Below are 27,772 nucleotides of genomic sequence, written 5' to 3' on the forward strand. Positions count from 1 at the left end.
TATATTCCAGGGTTGGTCTAATGAATGATGTTATTATCCTTCTTAGCATGTCTTCATTTATGTATGTGAATGCTATTCTCATATTTGCAAGCAGTGTATACATGTTCCGTACCTTCTCACTGATGTGGTCAGCCGGAGATAGTCTGTTATTGATAATCACACCTAGGTCTTTCTCTCTTTCTGATGTGTATAGGGTTTTATTTCCTAACTTATAATCCCAATCAGGTCTTTTTCCACTTTTACCAAACTTGATTACATGACACTTGTCCACATTGAATTCCATTTGCCATGTACTACTCCATTCATGAAGTTTATTTAATTCTTCTTGTAGCTCCCTACAAGAGTCTGTGCTAGTAATTCTCCTTTGTATTTTTGCATCATCTGCAAACATATTCAGATAGCTCTCATTTCCAGTGTTACTGTTCATATCATTTATGTACACTAAAAACATGATTGGTGCCAGCACCGAACCCTGTGGTACTCCACTACTCACTTCTTTCCATGATGAGTAGTTTCCTCTTAGTACTGTCCTCATTTCTCTTTTTATGAGAAAGTCTTGCATCCAACAAAACAGTTTGCCTCGAATTCCTCCTTGATGGTACAGCTTCCATAAAAGTCTTTGGTGTGGTACTGTGTCAAAAGCTTTCTTGAAATCTAAATAGATACTGTCCACCCATCCTTCCCTTTCCTGTACTGTGTTTGTTACTCTGTCATAGTAGCTCAACAGATTAGTAACACATGATTTTCCTTTTCTGAAACCAAACTGTCTTTCTGTTATCATACTGTGTTCTTCTAGATGATTTACCCAAGCTTTTCTTATAAGTTTTTCTAATACCTTGCTTACAACACTGGTCAGTGATACTGGTCGGTAGTTGAGAGGATTTTGTCTATTTCCTTTCTTGAATAAGGGGACTATATTTGCTTTTTTCCAAATATCAGGTAGTTTCCCTTGACTCAAGGATTTCTTGAAAATTAAAAATAATGGTTTACTTAACACCTTTGCACATTCTCGTAACACCCAACATGAAATTTCATCAGGACCACTTGCTTTTCCTCTGTCTAATCTACTTAACTCCTCCTGTATTACTTTTTCTGCTATTTGTATATCTGGTAGTATGTGTGGACATGCGTGTTCCACATAGTCCCTCTCAAAATTTTTTTCTTCTTTAAAAACTAATTGGAAATTCTTATTTAGTGCTTCACAAATGTCTTTCTCTTGTGTATAAGTGATTCCCTCGTCCGTAATGGATTGTATTATATCTTTTACTTTGGTTTTGCTTCTGATATAGCTGTAAAACAGCTTTGGTTGATCACTACTTTTATTCATTATATCCTCCTCAAACTGTTTTTGGGCTTCCCTCCTTATTCTTGTATAGTCGTTTCTTGCCTGTTTGTAATTATTATACGCCCTTTCACTATTGTGTCTTCTGTATCTATTCCACAACAAATCTCTTCTTTCTTTTGATTTTTTACATTCTGTATTGAACCATTTCTGTATTTTCTTATCTGCTTCTTTGTGCTGTGGGATGTACTTCTGGACTCCTATTTCATAAAATTCACAAAATTTTTTATATACAGCATTTAAATCTTGTCCTCTAAGCTCATTTTCCCAATCAACTTCTAAGAAATACTTCTTTAGGTCTTGATAGTTTCCCTTTTTATAGTTTAGGCTCTTTTTGTAACTGTCATTGCTGTTTACTATGTCATATGCTATCCTGAAGTTATAATTTAGTACTGCATGATCGCTTTTGCCGAGTGGAGGGTGATATATTAAACTGTCAATGTCATTTTCTTGCCTAGTAAATATTAGATCTAGCACTGAAGGTACATCAAGTCCTCTTTTTCTAGTGGTTTCCCTCACATGTTGCGTTAAGAAAAACTCTTGTACGAGATCCAGGAGCTTTTGGTCCCAACAGCTTTCTTGGCTATTTATATCTTGAGTATTCCAATTTATATTTGTATTGAAGTCCCCCGTTAGTATAATTCTTTCCGATTTCTCTTCCATTTTATGTAGCAAGGATCTTATACTCTGAATTGTACTCTCTGCCAGGTCCTCATATTCGTCTCTTTCCCATGTGTGTGTGTGTGTGTGTGTGTGTGTGTGTGTGTAGGGGAGGGGGATGCAGTACACTGTTCTGACATTTATATGCAAGCGATTAATTCAGGACACCTTTTACTGGAGGGACAGAGGTGGGCATATATATATATATATATATATATATATATATATATATATATATATATATATATATATATATATATATATATATATATATATATATATATCCACCTCAGGCTCATGTAATTTAATGATGTTTGGATGAAATGCTAGTAGAATGTTTTGAATGATTCCTTATGTTGTCTGAAGGTAATGACTGCAGTTGTTTTGAAGACGCTGGGATAACATGCCACTGCATAGTCTACGTTGTTTATATGCTAAGAAAACCCCTGTGTGTATCCAAAGTATATCTAAGAATACTGGAATGTTTCTCTGAAGGTAGTGAGTTGTTATAGAGGGTGACCTGACGGTGTCTGAGATTCATGTTTGTCAAGTGTGAAAACAATGATACTTGATATATTTAGTGAAGCAGTCATTCAGTTTAGTGAAGGGCAATTCCTGTGAATGTATACACTGTTGGAGGGGGCCAGCTGTTTCGTGAGTTTTGAAGCTTCAGCACTCCTCTCTGGCTGTCTTGTACTGTACACCATATTCTACAATAACAAATACTGGAATATATTAATATTTTCTATATAAAAATATTAAACTGTACTCTTTTACAGTTTTCAGAATTATACACTGAACAGTATTAAGCTTCAGGCTGTAACAGGAATAATTTTATTTGTTATTAATCAGTGACTGAATGGGGGGATTCTTTATCTAACTTAAGTTAAAAATTCACATCTACCGCTAAGTTACAGTGTTAACTTTCAAACTGTATCCTAGACAATTTTATTTAAAATATATGTTTTTAGACACTGATCGAATGGGGGTTTCTTATTCCATTATTTTTCCGGCGCAAATTTTTCCTTACCAGTTACCTCGAAAGTATGAAGGAGTGGGGAATTTATTAAGTACGGGCACCTCTTGGTACATGATTGGGTTGCACTGCCAAGATACAGACTGCAAAGCTAAATATCGTATACCGGAAGAATCATACCATTGGTTCATCAGGTGACCACATCAGATGGCCGGCCGGCCAGGGTTACTCTTTGTGACTTTATCTAACCTTATCCATGTCCAAAATCAACCTCTCAAAATACTTAATAACCACATTTAACACCACAATACTCAGTGGCAGATGGAGGAGCTCATTATCCACTCATTCGATATAGTGCTGCCTAAAGGTGACTCGACACTGAGTGACAAGCCTAACTGTTTCCTGTAACCCAGGAAACTATTTCCAATGCTGGTTGGTAACCATATAACCAAATAACGGGGTGATGTCGGGGCCACTATAGCGCCCCTGTTAACTAAGTGGAGACGTATATGCGACATCCATCCGGAACCAAACCTCCACGCTCTTCCCTGCGCCTCTCTCTGGCGAGGTACTGTCTACCACAAGGGAACATCGGTTCATTAAACGGGATGACACTGCAGGGGCCTGCGATTAATGGGTCTGCTCGACCAGACAGGCCGGGATAACGCAACAACAGCAACTTCTACTCAGGTGCTCTATTAAGCCATACAGAAACTTGTGGTAGCATGGAGCAAAGGGGTTATGCTATGACAGTACGAATCAGACGAGGATTTGGCGTAAAGTGGCTGGTGTTTCAGGTTAATGTGTTCATTCAGAAGGTGAAATAATCTCGTATTTTGTCTTAGTCTGTCTTCTGTCCCGTTTCCCCTCCTGAGTTGTAATTTAACCCCTTCAAACAGAGGACATAATTCTGCTTTACTCTTGCTGCTACCAGACGACTTTACCAGCTTAGGAGAGCCCCCTAAGAGAGCAGATTTTAATGAAGGCTACATCTGACCCTTCCATTTCGAGAAGTCTGTCTTAAGGTGACTGATATAGCCTGGAAGTAGCCAGAAGCTATAGAAAATGTCACTGGATTGAAGAGATTAAAAATAATATCTTCATCTCCTCTTCGTCAGTGGATGGTATTCTACTACTACTATCACAACCCCTCTACTACTACTACTATTACTACAACTACTACTACTACTGCTGCTGCTACAACTACTATTAGTACACCTTCTACTCCTACTGCTACTGCTTACTTCTGCTACTTACACTTACTGATTCATCTATCTATCTATAGCCCGACGCCCTAATCCCGAAAAGGGTGGCCGCAGACAAAACGCCTCCAAGTCGCTCTGTCACCCACCATTTGACTATCCTCCCCCAACTCACCCCCCCTCCCTCATATACCTCTCAACTCCATCCCTCCACCTCATCCTCGGTCTACCCCTCCCTCTCCCTCCCTCCACCTCACCTACATAAACCCTCTTAGTCAGTCTTCCATTCTCCATTCTCTTCACATGTCCAAACCACCTCAGTGTATTTCTCCTAATCTTCTCAACCACATCCACATCCACCCCACAATGTTCCTTCACTTCTTCATTCGTCAACCTGTCCCTCCACGTCACTCCACATGCTCCTCTCAAGTAACTCATTTCCACTGCTCTCACTCTTGACTTGTTCCCCTCTTGCAAGGTCCACGCCTCGCTTCCATACGTCAGGGTAGGAATCACAATACTATCATGCAGTGACTTCTTAACTTCCATACTCACCTCCCTATTTCTCATCACTGCTTTCAGTGTACCAACAACCTTCCTTCCCTGCTGTACCCTTTCACGCACTTCATCCCCCAAAGTTCCATCCTTACTCATCACACTGCCCAAGTACTTGAATGCACTCACATTCTCCATATCCTCACCATCCAACCTCACTGCACACTCTGTGACTTCATTCCTCTCAAACACCATAACTTTACTTTTGTTTACATTAACATTCAGATTCCTCCTCCTACACACTGTCCCAAATTCATTCACCAAACCTTGCAACTCCCATTCATCTTCACTCAACAATACTGTATCATCAGCAAACAGCAACACCGGAAGCTTCCAAATCTCACCCTCATTCATTAGGGCCTGCCCCACATCCACTGCCCTACCTTGCACCTCCTTTACAACCCCATCCATGTATATATTAAACAGCCATGGAGACATCACCCAACCCTGTTTCAGTCCCACATTGAGATCAAAGAACTCACTCAGCTCACCATCCACTCGCACCGTAGCCCTAGCTCCCTCGTACATACTCTTCACAGCACTCAGCAATTTCCCCTCCACTCCATATATTCTTAATACCTTTCACATACCTTGCCTATCTATTCTGTCATAAGCTTTCTCCAAGTCCAAGAAGGCAGCATACACTTTCCTTCCCTTCTCTAGATACTTCTCCCTAAACATCTTAGAACAAATATCTGATCTACACACCCTTTTCCCTTCCTAAATCCCCCTTGTTCTTCTCCAACTAGCTCCTCTATCAATGAGTATTTTACCATATATTTTACCAGTCACACTAAGCAGGCAAATACCCCTATGGTCACCACATACTTCTCTCTCCCCTTTTCCTTTGTATAAAGGAACAATTATACCTGATTTCCAGTCCTCTGGAACCCTTCCCTCTTCCCAAGCCAATCTACACAACTTCCATATCCACTCCACAACAATCTCACCCCCATACCTAACCATTTCACCACACACTCCATCAATTCCTGGGGCCTTTCCCAACTTAATCTTCTTTATCGCTTCCACTACTTCCGCCCTACTGATCTCTTCCTCCCTCCTCTCATCTCTTCTTCTCCCAGCCATTCCCCAACCACTTATACTCACACTGATCTCATTCTCTACATTCAACAAATCCTCAAAGTGCTCCTTCCATCTCCTCAATTTCTCTCTCTTCTCCACCAACAATCTATTATTCCTATCTTTCACTCCCCTACTATTTCCCCTTTCACACTGCCTTACTTTCTTTACCTCCTTCCAAAACAATTTCTTACTCTCCCTCCATTTCACACTCAGATTCCTCCCAAACTCTTCATCCACTTTCTTCTTATTCTCCTTCACCAGTCTCTTAACCTCCCTTCTCCTGCTCACATATACCTCTCTCTTCTCTCTCTCATCTTCTCTCCTACCTCTACTCGCTAACCATTCACTATATGCCTTCTTCTTTTGTTCCACAGCTCGTTTCACCTCATCATTCCACCATGCTGTCCCTTGCACACCCTTGCATCTCCTCCTCACTCCACAAACCGCCTCACACGCTGCGCCTATCTCTTCTGTGAATATCTTACATACGTCTTCCACTCCTTCCATCTGCTCTAGCTCATACCCAATATAAATGGGAAGGCAAAAGGCATGGTTTGATATTCCCTTTTGAGACATGATCTAAAGGATAGGGAAGTCCCATTTGCAACCTCTTCTGTATGGTGGGAACTACGAGGCTGTGTGTGATACAAGTGTTAGGGGATGGGGTCGTCACCTCCCTGTCCTATTACATAGAGGCGGGAGAAGGATCACAATTTACATTCCCATAGACCCTTTACCTCAACCTGGCCACAATTTTCGTCCTTTTGCGGCTCAATTCACGTAGGTCAGTGGCAGAAAAAAAACAAGGCAATGACCCTACATCCATTCCAAGGCACTTCTTCGTGACTAGCAGCATATACTCGTGTTCATCTCTTTTTACAGCTCAGCGTTTAAGATGGGGGAAGTGTCAGTTTTATGTCACATTAGAGTCAAAGCATACTTTTTTAGTATTACAGTTTTTATCCAGCGAGACTAAGAAAAGTGAGGCTATACCTAATGTCTTACGCCTTATCAAAGCTGAGTGAATAAAAGTCTGAGCAAGACCATTTCTTTACGGTCCTTTTGGAACATCTGTAACTGTTAGGTGTAATCAGCATGCATCCCATACTAGAGTGCAGTCAGCAGCGATACAGAAAGGTCCTATGTTCTATTATCACATAATACGGGAATTATCGCCCAAAGCTTGTCCACACCCTCACACTTTCTGCTTGATGAATATGTCTCTAATGGCGTACTGTATGCTCAGATCAAGAGGAAGAAGAACTTAAGATTTGAAATTCCCCTGTCACAATGATTATTTACCTCCTTGACTAGAGTGACATAATTTTCATTTTAATTAGGTAAACACTGGACCATTTTATTTCACTTGGGAAGAACCTCTATTAATGTAGTTTATTATAGTCAATGGATGAGTTTGGGAGAGTGTGTAAGAAACGGAATCTAAAGGTGAATGTAGGGAAGAGTAAAGTCATGGTCTTTGAGAGAGGTGAAGGCAGTGAATGTACAACGAGGTTGGATGGTGAGGAATTGGAAAATGTGAGTACGTTTAAGTACTTGGGTAGTGTGGTGAGTAAGGATGGAGGTTTGGAGGGTGAAGAGCTTGAAAGGGTACAGCAGGGAAGAAAGATTGCTGGTTCCTTGAAAGCAATGATAAGAAACAGGGAAGTGAGCATGGAAGTGAAAAAGTTACTACATGACAGTATTGTGATACCACCTCTAACGTATGGAAATAAAGCTTGGACGTTGTTGGAAGAACACAGGTCAAGAGTGAGAGCAGTGGAAATGAGTTATTTAAGAGGAGCCTGTGGAGTCACATGGAGAGACAGGCTGACAAATGAGTATATAAAGGAGCGTTGTGGTGTGGATGTGGATGTGATAGGAAGCGTTAGGAGGAATACACTGAGGTGGTTTGGCCATGTGGAGAGGATGGAGGGTGAAAGACTGACGAAGAGAGTGTATGTGAGTGAGGTGGAGGGGGGGGAGAGGGAGGGGGAGGCCGAGGATGAGATGAAGGGATGGGGTGGAGAGGTATATGAGAGAGGAGGGTGTGAGTTGGGTGAAGGGCAGTGAAATGGCTGGGGACAGGGCTACGTAGAGACGATTTGTTTGTGGCCACCCCGAACGCGATTGAGGCGTCTGGCAATAGATAGATAGATAGATTAAAGTCAATATCTAACTCCGCGAATCCGAAATGTTTCCTCTATGCTGAATAAAAAACCTGGGAGATAGTAAAAAAATAACATAACACATAATCGGTTGATGAGGTAAACGTAGGAGTCTGACGAAGGGCACAAAATAGCCGCCAATGAGAGGACAGCCGGGGCGCCGCATCCCTCACCTTGCATCGCCTTAATGAACCTCAGCGGCTTTCCCACCCCTGCAGGTTTCACGCTTATAACTCCCTCACCAAACCAGGAATAACCCACAGTGCACTAAATATCAAAACCCTAACCCAAAGTCATAATGTTATAGCCTCTATCGCCCGCTGTCTGATATGCTGTTCTTGTTCCCGAAGCCGAAGCTGTGGTAAGTGCCAACGAAAACTGTGACTTGGCGCCAAAATCCACGGACTGCTAATGACTCCACTTCAATCACTTGACAACTTCCACCTCCTGCATGGGCAAGTTTTCTCTCGGTAAACACCTTCAGAGGCGCACACACAGGGGCTGTTGTGAAGGTGTTGTCGCGCGGACACCTTTGAGCACACCATCTTTAAAGGGTAACATTGTCAGGGCGAGCTAAACAAAAGAAACGTGATGCGCGTGGCAAGTAAGGCTGCCATAACTGACTCGTGTGCACTTACACTATGCTCTTTTCGCTTTAATTTGGTCCAGCATTGCTCTCTCTCCATCTTGAATGCTAAGTTATAACAATGATACTGAGCTGCAGCATTACTTAATCTGCCAAAGAGTTATATGGAATAAGCCGCAACCTGAGACACATAAGGAGATACAACTACAGCACAACCATAACAAACATACCTTCACCAACACTACCACAACAACACAACAACTACCATTACCGCCACCACTAACCTATGCTAACAAGCAGGGCAGTTAGTATATCAGTGACATAAGACCTAACACTGTGATATATAACAAATAAGTACTGCAGCCTTCATGTATTTTCTAAAGAACAGTGCATTGTACTTTTATCCAGCGTCTCAAACTAATAATGATAATAAAGTAAATGTAACATATGAAAGATGTGATAACGGAAATAACAAGTTATTTGTTGATAGGTTCCAGCTTCTACTGATGTCTTCACCATTATCACAACTACCGCTGCTGTTGTTGCTGTGACCTCAGGCTCACCTGAACGTGAACCCAGTAGATTTCAGACTGAAGTTATCCTCCTCCTGCAGTCCTGCATCCTTCTTTTAGGAGATATAGAGGAAGTCGACGGACGTTTATATAAGTAGGTGGTTATATCAGTGTCACCACACGAAGTCATCCCTCTCCACCACCACTAACTCCACTACCACCAACACGTCACCACATCTACCATCACTACCACTGCTCCCACTACCACTAACAATTATGACTGACACTGCATTTGCCACAATATTACCACAACCACCATCACCTACAATATCCTTTTTTTTCTTTTCTTTTCTTTTTAACTTGACAAAGATGCGCAACCCCTAAGCTCAGGTGATGGTCACGTGACTGATGGCTTATCGATTTTTTTTTAAATACAATCATGAGTCAATAGTTAGGCCGTGGGAGTGATCCATTTCCCTCAGATGAAAATAGATCATCTATAATATTCCCTCCATGAAACCTACTCACCATCGTAACCACATATACTACCACCACTACCATTATCGACCGTCGCAACTAACACAAGCAACCATCATCCCAACACCCACCATTACCATTACCATCATCACTACCACTACGACAACTTCCACTACCACCTACATTGCCACTATCGTCATCACTACCACCCCTACCATTCTCGACGATCACTACTACCACCGACAACCACCACCACCATAACAACCACTACTACTCCTACTAACACCATCACTACCACTACCACTACTTCCACTACCACCATCACTTCCTACCACAGTCATTATCAGTACTACCATTAACACCACTTCAACCACAACCACAATCATCACTACCACAATAACTAAAAACAACTTCTAAATAACACCATCATCATTACTCACCCCTTGAAATGTGAGCCAGGTGTGTGTGTGTGTGTGTGTGTGTGTGTGTGTGTGTGTGTGTGTGTGTGTGTGTGTGTGTGTGTGTGTGTGTAGGCGCAAAAGCATACCTGTGTTTGTGTACGCAAGTGCTTATAAACATCGCCACGTAAGCATAAACATAAGTGCGTGTTGTTGGACAGGTAGGGCGAACAGGTGTCCTATTTATAATCTTTACGCCTTCACTTGGCCTAAATTTCCAACTCTTCATTTTAAAAGGTGAACTGTAACAAAACCAGTGATTCTCTCTCTCTCTCTCTCTCTCTCTCTCTCTCTTATTTCAGTAAGGCCACCACCAGACGATTTAATCTAACTTAAGGGAAATTTATATACTCTTTTAACTCTAACTTGACCCAAAATTGCCATGTTAACTGTGAATGTTAACTTGTGACAATATATTAACATTAGAATATGATGCAGGTCACGAAGAAGTGCTATGCGAAGGACGATGGGCCCTAGCACTGTCTTTTTCCGCCACTGAGCTTCGTGAAACTGATTGCAAACGGCCGAGAGTTTGGGCCAGGTTAAGGTGAAGAGAGTATGGGAGGAAAGGGCTTAATGAAATCTCTTTTCCCCTCCAATTTAACCTCAGCTGAATTAAATCGTCTGTCAGTGGCCGGAATGACGCCGCAAATCATGTCATCGGACTGAAAAGGTTAATAAAGGCTGTATCTAACCCCTCCATTACGAAAAGTACATCGAAAGGTGAATATAGCAAGAATGAAGCAAAAAATATGCTATCGCATTAGTCGTCGTCGTGTTAGTAGTAGCAGTAGCAACAGCAGCAGCAGCAGCAGCAGCAGCAGCAGCAGCAGCAGCAGTAGTAGTACTAGTAGTAGTAATAGTAGTAGTAGTAGTAGCATCCCTAGCCTAATATAATCGTGAACTCGGTGAACTGCGAGAGTTTCCCTTCTTTAACAGTTCACAGTCCTCCTTTCGAAGGATAAAGAGGGGAATGAGGAACGTTTGTATAACCAGGCACCTCCACCACCTGATCATATCGGTGCCACCACATGAAGGCATCCCTCTCCAGCACCACGTCATCGGACTGAAGGAGCTAAGTACAGGAATTCAGCCCCTTCCAATCAGCTTATTTAATTTGCATTCTATTCAGACGGGGTTAGATACAGCCTTCATTAACTCCTTCACTGCTAATATTTTTGAGTATCCCACCCTCCAGACCCCCCGTCCACTTTGTAGGACTTAAATGTCTGAAGGAAATTTCGTTGTAATGGTAGAACCCCTTACTGGACACGAAACTCATAACCAGTTAATAAATAATGCTTTGCGAAGATGAATGTGAGCATGAAAACTTGGCGAATGAGTCTGGAAGTATATGTAGGAAACGGAATCAAAAAGTGAATATAGATATGAGTAAAGTTATGGTCTCTGAGAGATATGATGTGACAAAATGCACAGTGAAAATGGATAGTAAGGAAATGGAGAATGTGAGTGCATTCAAGTACTTTGATAGTGTGACTGGCAAGGAAGGAAGTTAAGGGGAAGTGCTTGGAAGGGAACAGCAGGGTAGAAAGGTTGCTGGTTCGCTGGAAGCAATGGTACGGAATTGGGACGCGAGCATGAAAGTGAAAAAAATCACTGCATGACAGCACTGTGACCTCCACTCTAACATACGTGAAGCTTGGACTCTGTTGGAAGGACACAAGTCAAGAGTGAGGGCAGTGCAAATTAGTTACCTGGGAGGAGCATGTGCAGTTACATGGGACAAACAGAGAGGGAAGTAGTGTTGTAGTACTGACGCGGATGTGATTGAAGGATTTAAGAGAAATACGTTGAGATGGTTTGGTTATCAGGAGAGGAAGGAGAATGAGGGACTGAGTAGAAGAGTATATGTAAGTGAGGTGGAGGGAGAGAGAAGGGGAGACCAAAAATGAGGTGTAGGGATGGAGTGGATGTATGTATGAGGGGGGGGGGTAAGTTGAAGGGAAGACAGCCAAATGACAGAGGAAATGGCGACGTGGAGGGATTTTTGTGGTCACCCATTACGAGACTGAGGCATCTAGCAACAGACGGAGATAAACAGATAGATAGACAGAAACTCGTACAAGACATGAAACTCCTAATCAATTTCTAAAAATAATAATAAAAGCAACAGTAAAAGTAATGATCTAGGAAGTTATGTTTGCACGACCGAGTGGGCGAAGCAAGCCAACGAGAACACTGGTTATGTAGTAAGGTGGTACAGTATGCTATTAAAACTGTTATCTCTGGAACTGTTAAAGCTACAAGAGATCTACACACATCGTGAGAAAGCGTGTAAATATGTAACAGGTGTTATTTAAGTGACTTTTTCGAAATTTATCCCATACTGTTGAAAAAAGCAGAAGTTTATGAAAAAAGTAGTAGGTGTAGCTTAAGTGACTTTTCTTAAAATTCGTCACACTGAGCACAGAAATTGGGTTATTTTTGACAATATTAAAGCTGCAACGAAAATACGCACATCATTTGAAAGTTTAACGGAAGAGCAATAGGTATATTTGAGTGGCTTTTCTAAACATTCCAAACTATACATTAATCTCAGGCAAGGGGGATGGTGGAGTACACTGTAGCACCAGTCGAGCAGGGCAGTACTCCCGAGGTGGATGGAAAGCTGATGACAGGGAGTGCTGGAGCTCCCGTTTCATCAGCCCTCAGGACTAGTTCCTGACCATCCCCCTTTGCTGAACTTTTTCAGTGTCTCAGTTACACAGAGAGTAGGCCAGCATGCTCTCCAGTACAAATTTCTCTATCTTCACCAAACTACATGCATAGTACACACTACACTTCCTATTCAAAATTCACCATAATGGCGTCGATTCACCAAGCCTCGGAGTCCCCAGGGGGGGGGGGACCATAAATGCCCCCGCCATCTGCCTCTCTCCCGGTGACGACTCGAGGTGCCTGGAACCACTGTCTGACTCTCTTCTTCTTCAGTTCTGCAACATTCGCGGCCTTTCATCTAACTTTCGCTCTGTTGAGCACCACCTCTCCTCCTCTAAACCTCACCTTCTTTTTCTAACGGAGACTCAGCTGTCTGAGGCAACTGACAGCAAACCCTTTTCTGTATCCTCCTACTTTCTCTATACTCATTTCAAAGCCAAAGGTGGCTGTTGTGTATACATACGCAACGACTTATCTTGCTCTCGTGTTCCTGAACTTGATTCTTCTGAATTCTCCACACTCTGGCTTCGGCTTTCCTGTCATTCTCTGACTAAATATATCTGTGCTGTTTACTTATCTCCTAATTCTACTGACTATCAAAAATTCTTCGACTATCTTACTTCTACGATGTAACACGTTCTGTCCATTTCTCCTTTCTCTGAAATCTCCATTCTTGGAGATTTCAATGTTCACCACCACCTTTGGGTCTCCTCTCCTTTCACGGATCCACCTGGTGAACAAGCCTACATCTTTTCTATCCTTAATGACCTAGAGCAGCTTGTACAGCACCCTACCCGTATCTCTGACCGCCTTGGAGAGAGCTCCAACATACTTGACCTCTTCCTCACAACTAATCCTTCTGCTTACTCTGTTAATCTTTTCTCTCCGTTGGGCTCCTCCAATCACAACCTTATTACCTTAACCTGTCCTATCACTCCGGTACGGCCTGTGGACCCTCCAGGGAAACGTCGTCTGTGGCATTTTGGAGCCGCGGACTGGGAGGCCCTCAGGCAGTACTTCTTTGATTTTCCCTGGAATGATTATTGCTTCAATGGCCGTGAGCCATCTGAGTGTGCCTTGCGCATTACAGAGGTTATTCTCTCGGGCATGGAAGCATACATTCCTTTCTCATATCCTTTGACTAACGCAAGAAAGCCTTGGTTTAATCACGCTTGTTCTAATGCTGTCCGCAACAAGGAGAAGGCCTACAAAAGGTACCAGAGCCAACCCATCCCTGAATCACATCGTCTTTACGTTTCTGCCCGGAATCGTGCTAAGTCTGTTCTTCGCTCTACTAAAAATAATTTCATCCATACTAAATGCTCTCAACTCTCCAACTCGAATTCTTCCCGCTCATTCTGGCACCTTGCCAAAAATCTTTCTAACAACTTTACCTCATCATCCTTCCCTCCTCTTTTCTACTCTGATGGTTCTGTAGCTATTTCTTCTACTGATAAAGCAGATCTCTTTGCACAGACTTTCTCCTCCAATTCCACCTTAGACGATTCCGGTGCTGTTCCTCCATCACTTCCCCTTCTGACTTCCTCATGGCTGACATCAAAATTTCTTCAGTTGATGTATTTTCTGCCATCACTGGCCTCAGTACTAACAAGGCATATGGGCCTGATGGGGTCCCTCCTGTTGTTCTCAAGAACTGTGCTTCTGTGCTTACACCCTGCCTAGGCAAACTCTTTCGCCTTTGTCTGTCAACTTGTACCTTTCCTTCTTGTTGGAAGTTTGCTCTCATTCAGCCAGTCCCAAAGAAGGGTGACCACTCCCAACCCTCCAACTATCGTCCAATTGCTTTAACGTCCTGTATTTCAAAAGTTTTCGAGTCAATTCTTAATAGAAAAATTTTAAGGCATCTTTCCTATCACAACCTTCTTTCCGATCGTCAGTATGGGTTCCGTCAGGGACGCTCCACTGGCGATCTTCTCACCTACCTTTCAGACTCCTGGTCATCCTCCTTTCGGGACTTTGGCGAAAGCTTTGCCATTGCACTTGATATCTCAAAGGCTTTCGATCGAGTCTGGCATAAATCTTTAATTTCCAAACTGCCCTCCTACGGTTTCTATCCTTCTATCTGTGCCTTCATCGCTAGTTTCCTTTCTGGTCGTTCTATAGCCGCTGTTGTAGACGGCCATCGTTCTTCTCCTAGATCTATCAACAGTGGTGTTCCTCAGGGCTCTGTCCTATCACCAACTCTCTTCCTTTTATTCATCAATGATCTTCTAAGCTGTACATCTAACCCTATCCACTCATACGCTGATGACTCCACCCTTCACCTTACCATTCGGTTCCCGCAACGCCCATCTCAACAGTTACTTCAACAAACAAGGGATGAGGCTATGGCACACCTAATGTCTGACTTGGCTCGTATCTCTGACTGGGGTAAAAATAATATGGTTGTCTTTAATGCATCTAAAACTCAGTTCTTACACCTATCAACCCGACAAAATCTTCCACAGGTATACCCACTAATGTTTAATAATATTCAGCTTAATCCTGCATCATCCTTGAACATGCTTGGGGTTTCATTTACCCGGGACTTATCTTGGAAAAATCATATTACATCTCTTGTAAAATCTGCTTCCAAGAGATTGGGTGTGCTAAGCTGACTCCGCTCTTTCTTTACCCCTGCACAATTGCTGACTCTGTACAGGGGTTTTATCCGCCCCTGTGTGGAGTACAACTCTCATGTGTGGGGAGGCTCCCCACTTACAGCTATTCTCAATAGGGGGGAGTCAAAGGCTTTTCGTCTCATTAACTCTCCTCCTCTTACTGACTCCCTTCAACCTCTGTCTCTTCGCCGCTCTGTTGCATCTTTATCTCTTTTCTATCGCTACTTTAATGGTCACTGCTCCTCTGAACTGTCTGCTTGCATTCCTCCACCTCTACGACGGGCGCGTAGCACCCGTCTGGCAGCAAACTCTCATCCCTTTTCTGTCCAACTCTCTAATGCAAGAGTTAACCGTTACTCCCAGTCTTTCATTTATGCAACAGGTCAGCTCTGGAACTGTCTCCCTCTGTCTGTATTTCCTGCTTCCTATGATCTCCAGTCTTTCAAACGCAGTGTGTCCAGGCATCTCAAAATGATCGGATCTTGAATTTGGCTCTCTATTGTATTTTGTTTTTCTCTTGGAGGGAACTGTTACTGCGGGCTCATGGCCTTTGGTTCCTTCTTCCTCGCATAAAAAAAAAAAAAAAAAAACTTCTTTTAGTTAAAATAACATTAACCAGCTTGTTCGCTGGAACATGTTTCACACAATCAAGCATGGACATCTAAATCTTCATAAAAATAATAAAACGTAAAACGGCCGATCATGCAATCCCCTATTCCCCCCCCCCTTATTTTTCTAATTTGGCGTGAGTGGAGGCTGACAAAATACACTGACATTACCCGTGAATAGAAACGCAGGTGCAGATATTGGTAGGTGGGGATGATGTATAATTATGGAAGTATGAGGGGGGGAAGGGGGAAGGGGAATGCGGAGAGGGAGGAGGAGGAAGAGTAATGATAAAAACAATTATAAAAATAATAATTATGTTCATCAGAGTAATATTCAAAGTAATAGAAAACTATTTTTTTCCTCTCTCTCTCTCTCTCTCTCTCTCTCTCTCTCAAATATATATCGGTATCACCATTCTATAGATGAGCAGGTGCAAATGCTGGCAGGACAGGTGGGGATGATATATAATTAGTGAGAGAGAGAGAGAGAGAGAGAGAGAGAGAGAGCAAAGATAAATGGGGAGCGATAGGGAGGAAGGGAGAGGAGGGGGAGGAAGACAGATGGGGAGGGGAAGGCCGGCCAGGTGGGATGCTAGACAAGTGAGGAGGAGGAGGAGGGAGACAGGTGAGGAGGAGGAGGAAGAAGAAGACAGGTGAGGAGAAGGAAGATAAATGAGGTAGAGGAGGAAGAAGGCAGGTGAGGGAGAGATGGAAGACAAGTGAGGAGGAGGAAGAAGAACAAGAAGCGGAGGAGAAAGACAGGTGATGGTGGTGATGATGATGACGATGACGAGGAGGAGGAGGAGAAAGATAAGGACAGGTGATGATTATACTGATGATGATGATGATGATGATGATGATGATAAGGAGGAGGAGGAAGACAGCTGAGGATGAGCTGCCACAAGTTCCTTAAAATACCGAATTGTTCCGTATTGGAGTGAAATACTGAGTTCCGGTCTGAATCATTTTAACCTATCGTGTGCAAACCTCACCACGGCCTTGCATACTGTACAGACAACCAGGAACAACATAACTACAAGGTGGTCTGTAAACAGCTCAGTCTGCTTATATGGGCGTGGGTATGGGTAGGAAGTGAGTAAGTGATGCCGGACTGACACTGATTACGCTAACTGTGCCGTCCCAGCAACACACGAGAGATCGCCAGGTACAGTGGAAGACGAGCGATATATATGAGGCACCCTGTATCCATGGCGAAGGTTTTGAAACGGTGAAGGTTCATACAATCAAAATTAAAAGTTCGCTCACAATATAATCGGCTTGTTTTCACAGGACAAAGATCCAAACTAACCCAGTTCTGCTCGGTTGATGGTCAGGTGCAGTCAGATTGGAGAGATGATTTGACCAGCGTCCATAGAGACTCATTCTTGCTTCATATCTAAGGTTTACTGAATTTCATGAAACCACAGCTTCGTTTTCAAGTTGTTAGGATATCCCAGTTCCATCAGATGAAAACAAACTGGCAACTGATTTTCCTCTGCGTCTACTTCACACTTGGGGCATGTCCATCACTTTCTTCTCTGACGCATCAAATCCGATAGTCGTTTATGGGCAGAGAGAGAGAAAGAGAGAGTGAGAGAGAGAGAGAGAGTCCATGCCTCTCTCAGCATAGAACTCTTGGCCAAAAAAAAGAAAGTGAGAAGCAGAAGAGGGGAAATGTTATGTAAACTATCGTCCACAACTGTACACGTTAAGCCCTTCAGTACGGTGGTCATATATTTGATTCTTGTTACCATCAGGCGACTTTATTCAGATTCTCTCTCAGCATAGAACTCTTGGCCAAAAAAAAGAAAGTGAGAAGCAGAAGAGGGGAAATGTTATGTAAACTATCGTCCACAACTGTACACGTTAAGCCCTTCAATACGGTGGTCATATATTTGATTCTTGTTACCATCAGGCGACTTTATTCAGATTCGTTGAGACCTGCCATCAAAACCTTCCCTATAATTTTTTTCACCTTAACTTAGCCCGTATTTTCGTCCTTTTGAAGCCCATTTCACGTCTCTTCACCGTACTATTGCAATTTTGTTTCTCTTCTATCGCTATTCCAATAGTCACTGCCCTCCTGAACTGTCTGTTTGCAACCCTCCACCAACATGGCGGGCACGTAGCACCTGTCTGGCAACGAACTCTTCTGGCAACATCTCTCTTCTGTCCAACTCTCTAACGCAAGAGTTAAACGTTACTCCCAGTCCTTCATGTAGGCAACAGGTCAGTTCTGAAACTGTCTTCTGCTCTCTGTATCTCCTATTGTCAACGACCTCCAGTCTTTTGAACGCAATGTGTCCAGGAATCTTGAAATGAACGGATTTTGATCGACTTTGTTTGTTTGTTTTTTTTGGGGGAGAGAATAATGTTAATTTTGCGGGCTTCTAGCCTCTGGTTCCTTCCCCCTTGCATTAAAAAAAAAAAAAAAAAAAAAAACGCTCAAAGGCAGAATAAGTCGGTACGCTAGTTCTACTGCGTTTCCACAGAACTTCTTCGTGACTAGCATGAGTCGTGTTAATCTATCGTTACAAGTCAGCACTGAAAATGGAATGCTGGCAATTTTAGGCCCAGTTGGAGTAAAATGAATACAGTAGAGACTTAGTCCAACTAGAAAGATTAAATAGGGCTTCACTGATTACTTCATTACTGTACAAAAGATCTCCTTTAAGCTTGATAAAATAAGCTGATGGCGCCCTGTTGAAAACGAAGGAGGCATAATCGAAATGAAGGTGTTTAAACCACATTATATTAGCTATTTCCCACCTGACCAAATTCAGATATAAAAATTCTAATCACAGATCTGTCATTTTCACTGAACGTATGTGTGGCATAGCCACGGATAAAAACACTAATCCATTCCATAATATTCTGTGAGGGTTTTGGAATCCAGCGTCCCCTTGTGGTAGACAGTGCCTCATCAGGGTCGAACCAGGGTTTTCCCCCATGACGAGATGCAGGGAAATATAAGGAGGTTTAGCTCCCGGGTGGATACTACAGCTACTCCACCACATGCAGGCTCCTAGTCAAAACCACAGTAAGTAGTTAATCCTATGTGCTACATTTCTGTGCTTTGTTGAAAGCCACCGGTACAAATTCTCTTGGGCTTACTTTTGGGTTTCTAAAAGCAAAGACGGTGCTAAATCATACGTAAGGCCAGTTTAAATGGTGCTCAAAATATTATCTTTTATCTATTAGTTTGGTTCATTTTGTGCTGCAGACCACTTCAAATTGAAGTAAGAAGTAATTACCCTTGAAATTCATTTACCTGTATAAGCTACGTATCTTTGCTTTACAGAACAAGGTAGTATACTACTCTGAGTCCACAGAATACTGTAGCGTAAATAATTTCGTTATTAATGAACCGATTAATTTGAAATTTGGCACTTACTGTCCTTATTACAAGTATAAACAAAGATTTGAAAATGATCTCCTTCAGCGTTTAAACATAATTGACCTCCGTGTTCTCAAACCAGCAAATTTTCTGGGCAACTATCCACTGCAAATATTCTCCCTAATGATGTTTTCTTTTAGCTAATAAGGCGTGCGAGGATTTCTTTTTAAATCATTTTCCCATAAGGTGAACCCACAACCAAGAAAAAAAAATTGAGTTAAACCAAGAAAACTAAAAACCTTAGAGACAAGATACAGCTCTCACTAAGACCTTCAACAATACAGGTTCTTTCTAAGCTAAGTATAATCATCTGGTGCTGGCAAGATGAAAACAAATGCCCGTACGTCATCGGAATGGGGTTCAAGGCGGATGGGCAAGACGGGATTTAAATGGACAGGTGTGTTGGGCAGACAGGTTAATTAGACAGGTGGGTTTACTGCAGGTGGACAGGTGTAGAGGACAAGTGGCTTAGATCTAGGTGCATTAAATAGACACGGCAGGAAATGTGGGTTAATTAGACAGGTGGGATAATCAGACAGGTGGAAAGGACAAGTGGACTAATTAGACAAGTTTGCACGTGAGTCAATCAGACAGGACAGGACTGGTGAGTTATTGGGTTAATTAGACAGGAGGCCAGGACATGTGGACTAATTAAATAAGTTTGCAAGACAAGTGAGTTAAGCAGACAGTAGGGCAGAACAGGTGGGTTACTGGGTTAATTACAGCTGGGCAGGAGAGGTGGGTTAATTAGACAAGTTTGCAAGATATAAGAGTTAATCAGACAGGAGGGTAGGACAGGTGGGTTACTGGGTTAATTAGACAGGTGGGTAGGATAGGTGGGTTAATCAGACAGAGAAGGACAGAAGTGGTTAATACACAAGTATGCAGGGCAGATGGGTTAATTACACAGGTGGGTTAATTAGATATATAGGACAGGTGGGTTAATTAGGAAGCTGGACAGGAAAGGTGGTTATATTTGACGTGTGGACAGGACAGGTGGATTAATTAGACACGTGAGGAGGATAAAGGGGTTAATTACAGGTGGGTTAATTAGAGGTGGACAGGATAGGTAGATCAATTAGACAGTTGGATTAATTAAACACTTGTACAGGGGAGGTAGGTTAATTAGAAAAGTAGACGGGGCAGGTGTGGTAGTTACAGGTAGACATGACAGGTGTGGTAATTACAACTAGACAGGGCAGATAAGTTAATTTGCAAAGTGAGTTAATTAGGCAGATAGGTTAATCTGACAGGCGGAGAGGACAGGTGGGTCAAACATGTGGACAGGCCAGGTAGGATAGACAAAAGTTAATTAGACAGGTGTGCAGGACAGGTGGGTTAATTAAACAAGTAGAGAGAACAGACAGGTTAATTAGATAGATGGGTTAATGCAAACAGGTGGACAGGGTAGGTGGTTAATGACAGATGTATTAGTTAGACAGGTGTACATGAGAGACAGTTAGAGACAGATAGGATAATTAGACAGGTGTACAAGACAGATGGTTCATTAGACAGCCGTGCAGGACAGGCAGGTTAATTAGAAGTAAGAGTTAATTAGACAGGTGTACAGGACAGGTAGGTAAGCATAACATAACGATTATTTTAAAGGCAAGGAGGAAGGACAAATATGGGCAAGACAGGTGGGGCAGGACAGGAAGAAAGGCATAATCAGTGTGGGCAGGACAGGTGGGCGGGAAGGGGTGGGAGGAAGAGGGGCAAGGGAGAGGAAGGGAGGGTGGGGGGGTAGGCGACGGATCTCCATCCATCCCCCACCCTGAAATAACCCGCCAGCCGCCCACCACTCACGCCACTGACAGCTCGATGACGTCACACCAGCGGCCACCAATCACAACCCACCTCCAACCCATATTTTGATTCTGATTGGTCCAAAATTCGAAAAATATGCGATGGGAGGGAGTGATGTGACAGCCCAATGACGTCACAGCAGCGCCCACCAATCACAACACATATCAAATCGACATTCTGATTCTGAGTGGCTCTATACTTCAAAATAATGTGGACGCAGCGGCAAACAGCATAATAATTCCCCCTGAGAAGTTAACGTAAGCCTTAGAAAAAAAGATTGAATTAATTTTTACGCTGCCGGTAACTGTTTTCATAATACTCATAGCCAGTTCAAACTTTTAATGGTATTATAATTTGACCCATAATAATATTCAACTTAACAGGAAAATATATTCATTATGCAACACACGTATTTTTTTTCTCCACCTCAGTGTTGTTGATATACTTGAAACATGGCGCGTATTTACCCATGACTTTATCTTTGAAAATTCACACACACACACACACACACACACACACACACACACACACACACACACACACACACACACACACACACACACACACACACACACACTCACACACACACACACACACTCACACACACACACACACACACACACACACACACACACACACACATGAACAAAAACAAATATTTATTCGCGCACATTTTCATACCTGTCATTCTCTCTCTCTCTCTCTCTCTCTCTCTCTCTCTCTCTCTCTCTCTCTCCTTTTAGACTGATATGAGAAGTGAGAGGAGGAAAAGGTGGAAGAAGTGGAGAGATAGGAAGAGGAGGAGGAGAGAAAAGAAACCAGACAAAGAAAGGAATAAGCAATGAATAGGTGGATATAAATGGAGCGAGCGAGCGAGCGAGCGAGAGAGAGAGAGAGAGAGAGAGAGAGAGAGAGAGAGAGAGAGAGAGAGAGAGAGAGAGGAACATGTAAGGGAGCGAGGCAGACGGGAGGAATGGAGGGAGACAACATGTGGGAGAGAGAGGGAGGGAAATATAAGGGAGGATGGGAGGGGAGCAGGCGGCAGGGAGGGAGGAAGGGAGGGAGAGGCACGTATAAGGGAGGGCGGGAGGGAGGCGAAGGTACAAAGGGGAAAGGGGGACAGGTATTGGGTAGGGGAGCAAAGTAGGAAAAGGTAGGTAGGTAATGCTAGGTGGGGGGAGTAGGGAGGTAGAGCAGGTGGCAGAAGAGAGAGAGAGAGGGAGAGCACGGGGAGGTTGACGTCAGGAGGGAGGAACGGACAGGGTGAGGCAGGGGGCGTGGTGTGGGGGCTAAGGGGGAGAGGGACGCGACTTCTGGTGAGATGGGGCACAACGGGACGGGGCAGGGCGGGGCGGGGCGGGGCAAGGGGGAGTGTGGGGCAGGGGAGGAGAAAAATGCAGCACAGTAAGGCCAAGCACGGGGCAAGGTGAGTGAGGCAAGTGGGAGGGGCAAGGCCGGATGACGGGGCAGAACCGGGCAAGACGGAGGGAAGGGTGGGGCAGGGCAGTGAAGAGTAAGACAGGGGCAGGATGGGACAGAACAAGGAAGGACAAGGCAGGGCAGGGTAGAAGGCGGGACAGTGCAGGTTAGAGAAGGCCAGGACAGGGTGAAGGAAGAAGGCATCACAGTAAATTCAAGCTAACAGCAAGGTAAGTGGGGTAGGTGGTCTGGGAGGGGCAGGGCAGGGGGCGGGGCGGGAGAGGGTGGATGGGACTGAATGACTGGGCATGTGAAGGCTAGGGGCGGGGCAGGGCGAGACAAGGCAGGGCAAGACAGGGGGTAGGGTGAGGCGGGGCATAGGGGGCAGGGCAGGGTAGCGGGCGGGGTGAGGTAGGTGGCAGTGTGCACCAAAGGGTAGTGAGAGAAGGATAAGCTGCCACAGTAAGTCACACCAACACTCTTACTCCCCTCTGCTGTCTCCCTGCTCTTCTCTGCTGTCTCCCTGCATCCCCTGCTGGATCTGCCCCACGGCCTGTTTGTGTGTGTGTCTGCTTACTGCTTATCTAACGGTACTTATATTTTTCATTTACTGTAAGTGTTCACATTTTCAATACCAGTGTGTAGGTGTGCCCTCTTCACGCTTACTCAACCTACTTATTACCAGAGTTATTTTCTGCTCGGTGATTATTCCCAGTGCTTGCAATCTCAAGGTCTCTTATCTGCTGATTTCTGTCTCACCCCTGCTGAAGTCCACTGTCCTGCTACTGCATTAATCTTACGGCTTTCCTTGTCTTTGTATTCCTACTGACAAATTTTACGTGTGCTTACTTTGTTGTTGATGATTTTTGAGTTCCCATTTTGATGCTGGTTAGTATAAGAAACATTCGTATATCTTTAAGGGAAGGATTTTGGGAACATCTGTGTTTCACTTTAAAAAAATTCTTGGCAAGTTTAACACTTTAACTGTGATGACGCTTTTTTCATTTTACTGTTGCTTCCATCAGACGGATTTATTCAGCTTAAAGTAGACATATTGTAGCTAAGGGGTCAAATGGTGCTATGCCTAACCTTAAATACGCACGTGCACACAGACAAACACACACACACACACACACACACACAAACTCTTAAACTGAATATAATGGTCTGGTGCTAGCAAGAACATAACATAAAATGTCACCAGATTCAAGGGGTTTAGGTGGCAAATCTACCTGTTTACACCTCATGCGCCCACCTGCTGACTCTAGCCTAATGTGCACTTGTGACGTGTGTGTACTTCATGCTGCCGTGTACGTACTAGAGTTATATGCATGTACAGTACAGCTGCGGAAATTAATATCGATCCACTTCCTTACGATAAGTAAAAGGACTGTGAGCGGTGACTTTCGAAATTCAGTGATGAGATCTTACGGAACCCAACAAACTTTTCACAATGTTATGTAAGAGTTTCATAACAGTTCGACTAAAAAGTGGAGAGATATTACCGTCCCCAGCTGTATGCTCTTGTTTCCTGATAATATGAGTTATATGATGTACGTTACCTGTGTGTGTACGGAAAAATATTCGTACAGACCTACCAGTTTTGTCTTCGTACGTAAATACTAAAGTTGTGAGCACGTACACTCTCGTCTTCTGATTGTCGATGATGGACGGTGTGTGTGTGTGTGTGTGTGTGTGTGTGTGTGTGTGTGTGTGTGTGTGCGTGCGTGCGTGCGTGCGTGCGTGCGTGCGTGCGTGTGTGTGTGTGTGTGTGTGTGTGTGTGTGTGTGTGTGTGTGTGTGTGTGTGTGTGTGTGTGTGTGTGTGTGTGTGTGTCAGTCAGCGTGTGTACAGAAAATTTATGTATGTTTAAGGAACATCATTCCAATTTTACCTGAAGATTATTTACAACTGGTGACTCTTACTGAAAATGTTATCATAACCAGTGTTTATCACAGCTCGTTCAATTCTTCCGCGATGCATTCATAAATGTTAGGAAGATACCAAAGGCTTACTTTTTACTGCGGAGTCAAAAACACTACATTACGGTGACCGGACATATCAGCTGCGAAACACTGCTGCATTCATAGTAGTAGTAGTAGTAGCCCCAGTCTGTTTGGCTGAGGAGATCCATCAGAGGTAAACAATCGCTCCTGCGGGCCATCCCGTGCTGTAAACTGATGTTCCCCTCGGGTGGACAGCGCTGTCACAGCGGGGAGGGGATGCAGAGGTTTGGTTTCTGATGGACGCCGCATTTGCTTCTCTCTACCCAGTTAACATGGGCACCACAGTAGGCTTCACATCATTCCGTTCATCCAGATTAATGTATATAATTTCGTTCGTATTCGTAATTCAATTATCCGATTAAACTTTTATCTTAAATCTGCATCCTGTAAGAATTCAATAGCGGATCCGTAAGCGAGGTGGAGAGGTCAAGGGAGGAGGGTATTTGGAACTTCGAAATTCTCCACTAAGTGTACAATAATAATAATAATAATAATAATAATAATAATAATAATAATAATAATAACAACAACAACAACAACAGAAAAATTTGATTACGTAGCTTCTGGTTTGGTGATTCGTCTGGATGCGTGGAGGGAGACAACCGTACTGAGTAATGGCTGTGTGTGTGTGTGTGTGTGTGTGTGTGTGTGTGTGTAAGTTTTAAGCTAGGAGTAACATATCTACCCTCCTTCTACCTACGTGCCGCCTAAAATATCTACTAATCTACCTAACCTTCTTACCTTCACTACCTACCAACATTCCTCTCCTACCCATCTACCTACCTATACCTTTACATACCTATCAGCCTACCTACTTACCTACCTAATCACCCAGTTACCCACATACCAGCCTATCTACTTACCTACCTGCTCCAATATCTATCTACTTACCTCTTTACCTACTTACTTGCCTAAATACTATCTACCTACTCACCCCTATGCCTACCCAATATTATTCCAACCCTTCTCCTACCTGCCTACCTACCTACCTGCACATCTCGTTACCTACCTATCTACCTACCTGCCTACCTATCTTCTTACCTAGCTACCTACAAGACACATGCTTACCCCTTTACCTATTTACCTACGTACCTAACTACTTACTTACCAACTCCTGTACCTAGCAACCAATATTCCTACTCTCTTCCTACCTACCTACTTACCTTCCTAAATGTCTCCTTACCTACCTACATACCTAAATAACTCCTTACCTACTTACCTTTCTACCTACCTACCTACTTACAAGACACATGCCCACCATCACTACAATTTATGGTACGTCGTATCTCTATGCACGCTGGCTCCCTCCCTCTTGGGCTATAATTATTATTATTATTATTATTATTATTGCTGTTGTTTCTGTTATTATTATTATTATTATTTTTTTAATACTATTATTACTGATGTTCTTTAATATGTACGCAATCTATAGCTTTTCAATACGGACATAACTTGCATATATTACCATTATAATATCATATGGAGAAAAAAATTTCGTAAGGAAGAGGCACTACGGTGCCTTCTAATGCCACGACAACATGAGTCCTTGGGGGTTATTCTCGTCGCATCTCTTCCTTAGCGATTTCTCTTGCGTACGACACCTTACTATTTTATTGTGAGTTAATGATATCTTTTTATTACTGAAAAAGACTGCATAAACAACGTAAAAGAGACAAAGAATGAGCATCAACCCCCAAACAACCATCTAAGGGTTCAATATTGACTTTGCCCTATGACCTTGACCTCTGACCTATTGTTCTAAAAAATAATAGGTCACCATAAGCCCCTGCACAAGTCCTCTGGTTGATCTCCAATTCATGTACTACCCTTTGTTAAGAATGGATCAACACCTTCTTACCAACTTTGTTTACCGACACACACGGGACAAACTTTGACCATGCCTTGTGATTTGAATTTTGACTGTGTGTGTGTGTGTGTGTGTGTGTGTGTGTGTGTGTGTTGAAAGAATCCCTTCATCTTTGCCTTACTCTAAAGTCTAAACCCTTCCACCAAGGTTGATCTAAATTGAATTAAGGTTGTTAAAGACGACCTTACCTTGTTCCCTAGACCTTTACCCTTTCCCTGTGACCTTGATCTTTGACTGATTGCTTTCAAAATGAAATCCCTTCATCCCTCTTTTACCTTGAAATCGTCCACAAAAAGTAATCTAAATCGGATAAAAATATATAAGTTACCGTCCCTATGTGACCTGACTTTCGTTCTCTCTCTCTCTCTCTCTCTCACACACACACACACACACACACACAAAGGACCGAATGTTGATCTTTCCCCATTAACCTTGTCGTGTTCTGCCATGGAGGTGAAACAAGCTGCAATAGGGAGGAAAATCTAAATCGAGGTGAAAGAACGGTGGCTGGGTAATCTGTTGACAAAATCGCACAGTTGTGGTAATTATAAAATCTACATCGTCGGCCTGAAGGGGCTGGAGAAAAATGAGGGTGAACAAACAACGGGTGGACATGATTACCGAGATTAAGTAGGCGTCTGTGTCGGGGATGGGGAAAAATATAGAAAAAAGAGATGTGTTTAATTTACGTCGCCTTGAAATGTTAAGTCTCTCTCTCCCTCTCTCTCTCTCTCTCTCTCTCTCTCCTCGTGTCTGATGATCTCTTGTATATTCTCTCTCTAATTCATTTTTTAAATAAAATTTCAGATGTTTAATGAAAGCCCTGGGACAAACATGACTCGTTCCCTCCAACCCACACTCAAGAATAACGATGGCATAAAATATTAAGCATATAAGTAACGGTTGAAGCACATTCTATAGCCAATGAAAACAGCAAATAATAAGTGAATAAATAATGAATAAAAGCAAAGAAAAAATAGTTTCATTCTAAAACTGCAATTACTATAGTAGCAAAAAAAAAAAAAAAAAAATCTACCGTTTTACACAGAATAAGGGATCTCAATTATTATAAACACGTGGAGCCGTCTTTTCGTCTGCGATTAGCACAAATAACTATGGACGACGGTAAACTAGCAGACAATAATAAACAGATACGGACAAACACAGAACGACTAAAAGAAAAACTGGAGAGAAACCTTAAATGACAAAATAATCAAACGAACAAATAAAAATAAACAAAACAATTAAGATGGACCAGAAAAAATAAAAGGAAAATCTGGCAAAAACATAAAGTAACAAAAACAGAAAATACAAATTATTCATCATCATCATCATCCAGACCTCCTTTTCTACA

The sequence above is a fragment of the Coenobita brevimanus genome, chromosome 25 (genome assembly GCF_032717465.1).
Source record: "Coenobita brevimanus isolate Jiangsu-jjx chromosome 25, ASM3271746v2, whole genome shotgun sequence".
Taxonomy (NCBI): Eukaryota; Metazoa; Arthropoda; class Malacostraca; order Decapoda; family Coenobitidae; genus Coenobita; species Coenobita brevimanus.